A 3,249-nucleotide genomic window follows, 5' to 3' on the forward strand; every position below is an offset into this window, starting at 1 on the left:
GGATATCTTTTAATGAAATTATATATATATTCCTTTCAAACAGCATGCATTACGGATGCCTAATGTGCCACAAATCTCTTATTTTTGTTTGGCGGGTAGAAACCGGAACTATTGGAAAAAGTTTTTATTTTTTTCAATGACTGAATTACGGTGACCTAATCTGCAATCTGGGATTAATATATCCAGTGATTTTTAAGAGATATATAAAAGATATTTCGTTTTAATATTCTTTTCTACTCTAGGCACAAGGCCCAAAATTTTTGGGGAGGGAGCCAGTCGATTAGATCGACCCTAGTACGCAACTGGTACTTAATTTATTGACCCCAAAAGGATGAAATGCAAAGTCGACCTTGGTGGAATTTGAACGCAGAATGTAAAGACAGACGGAATACTGCTAAGCAAGTGTGGCATGTTAACGTTTCTGCCAGCTCCCTGCCTTCATTTTGTTTTATTAGCACACCGAGTGAACTGCTTGGTGGTATTTCGTCAGCCATTATACGTTCTGAGTTCGAAATCCGCCAAGGTCGACTTTGCCTTTCATCCTTTCAGGGTCGATTAAATAAGTACCAGTTACGCACTGGGGTCGATGTAATCGACTTAATCCCTTTGTCTGTTCTTGTTTGACCCCTCTATTTTTAGCCCCCTGTGGGAAATAAGAAAATAAATATTATAATTTTACTTGTTTCCCCCACACACAAACACTAACGTGGTTTTTGTAGGGATTTTCTATCATTCTTTCTCTCTTCTGTCCAGACTGCGTAACCACTAATTTTTATAACTTCAGCATTTCCATTTATTATTCTTTTCAAACTTGCTTGAATTTTCAATCTAATGTAATCCACATTCTAGAAAACGTATTTCGGCAAAATGTTATCTTAAAATATGGATAAAGAAAAGGGGCTAATGCAGTTTCGCCCCTCACCTTCAAAAACGCATTTTTGGGGGTCCCTCACCTTTATTTTTCCAAACAAAAATTAGGGGTTTACGGCACATTAGGCATCCATAATGCATATCGTTTAAAAGTTATTTATATACAACTTTGGCGAAGGTAAAGAATACGCACACCCGGTGGTTAGGGGTTAGGGTATTTGTTACGCCGAAAACCGGTGGTATACGTATTCTTTATTGCCCCCACAACTTCATTAAAAGATATTTATTTTCCTCAAAGTTATGGGCAAAAACCTCGGCTCTTGTGAATTTTTCAAAGTCCTCTCCCTACCCTCTCGGAAAAGATTCTACCCACAAATTTCTTTATAACCATAATGTACGCCGTTTGAAAAGTATTTATATAAAATTTCATTTAAAAAAATCCCATTTTCCTAAAATGAGGGAAAAACTCGGATCTTGTGAATTTTCCGAAGTCCTTTCCCCATCCACCACCATTGCTTTCCGCGCATTTTTGTTTTCATATTCGTTTCCTACACATTTTTTTTTTTTTTTTTGGTAAATTTTCTGATCTTCACTAGGGTGTTAGGGTTAGGGTTAGGATTAGCGTTTAGGGTTATGGTTACGGTTTTAGGGTTAGGATTAGGGTTAGGGAATTCCGTCCCTAACCATAACCATAACCATAACCGTAACCCTAACACCCTATTGAAGATCGTGCGGGTGTTAATCTGAAAATTTACCCTTTTTTTTTAACACCTGTTGCAATATTTTTTTTGTTTTCTTTGATTTCGTTTCCGGGTAATAATTGTAAACATTAACCATCATGATTGTTTCAAAAGAATGCATTTTCAAGGAGAGGTGCGATTCTGCTTTAGCCCCAAATTTCAATACAATTCTAATTTATACCATCTGAAAGGTATTAGTACAAAAAAATTTCATTAAAAAATATTAATTTTTTCTGAAAGTGATGAGAAAACAGTCGAAGGTGTACGCTTTTGTAGATAAACTATATATTGGTATATATGTACGCCTCCCGCTTTTTTTTTTACATTAAATTTCGATATAATCATAATCAATATCAACTGAAAGAATTTTGTGGAAAATTTCATTGAAATATATCCATTTTTCTGAAAGTTAAGAGGGAATAAAGTCGGAAACACGGATATACAAACTTATGTAGGACATTCGAAAATTTATGCCGAAGTCATTTCAATCGATGAAATATTTCTAATTAAATTTCTTGTCTTCCAGACAAATCATATTTATTACCAAAATAAAAAGTTTTTCCAACCCCCAACCAATCTCTTCTCACTTTTATTAATCGTAAAAGTTTATTTTTCGTTCAAACTTTTTTCATTTCCTGGTTCCCTTCAGTATAAATACTTTCAAATAAAACTTTAGAGACAATCAAACTTAACTTTATATTACAGAAATGTAGTTATATATAAACTTGAAAATTAGTTTATCATGTAATTTCCAATATCATTATTAACATTAGTAATAATAATGATAAGATATTAATAATAACAATATAATTAAGCGAGCAAAACAATCTTACCTTCCTCCACTCAACTGAAGCCGAAGGAATTAATGACGGAACTGTGCTTCCCTGACACCGGTCAATGGCAGTTACAACGATAATAATTCACTTTCAGTTTTAAATTTCGTTCTCCCACCTTGTTAATGTTGATATAATAATTTTGTTTACGTAAATCAGGTTCAATTTGTTAATTCTTAAGAGAAAATATTCAATTAGTATAAAAAATTTGCTTTGATTTTAATTCGAACAATAGCAGTGTTTTCTTTTTTTTTTAGCAGACGACAATATTAGCAATGAAGTTTGCTGGGGAAGTAAGTTATCGAGTTTATTTGTGGAGCAACAAATTACTTGACTTACTGATTCTCAAACTGACTAAAGCCACTAAAAGATACTAATGAAATTCTCTACTTTGCCATACCTCCTTATTAATGAGAAAACAACATATAATTCTATCTTCGCCTTAGTGTTGGACGATTAAAAAGAAAATCAAATTATCTCTAATAGATTTTGTTGAATTTCTTCCAACAACTCTAAATTTTCATCAGATTGTTTTCAAAAAATTAAGCTCTAATGTAGACAAGAAATTTGGAATTGTGGGTACTACTAAAGCAGCGCGGATCCGAACACGCAGTCGCGCGTCCGCGCTAGCTAGTCTTCAGTGGTCGATCCTAACCCTAACCCTATCCCTAACCCTAACCCTAACCCTAACCCTGTCTCTAACCCTAACCCTATCCCTATCCCTAACCCTATCCCTAACCCGCGTGTGCAAATGAATACGTGTTTAGGGTTAGGGTTAGGGTTAGGATCGACCACTCACGACTAGC

At 34.5% G+C, this 3,249-nt stretch overlaps 1 protein-coding gene across 1 annotated transcript in view; it reads right to left on the reverse strand.

The window, feature by feature from the left end:
• LOC106877687 (uncharacterized) overlaps positions 1–2,592 on the reverse strand; it is a 101,870-nt gene extending 99,278 nt beyond the window's left edge. Inside the window, exon 1 of the mRNA XM_014926634.2 lies at positions 2,444–2,592. The gene's annotated coding sequence lies outside the window, so the exon portion shown is untranslated. The remainder of the gene's footprint in view (positions 1–2,443) is intronic.
• Between the last annotated feature and the right edge of the window lie 657 nt (positions 2,593–3,249).

The sequence above is a fragment of the Octopus bimaculoides genome, chromosome 5, assembly GCF_001194135.2.
Source record: "Octopus bimaculoides isolate UCB-OBI-ISO-001 chromosome 5, ASM119413v2, whole genome shotgun sequence".
NCBI lineage: Eukaryota > Metazoa > Mollusca > Cephalopoda > Octopoda > Octopodidae > Octopus > Octopus bimaculoides.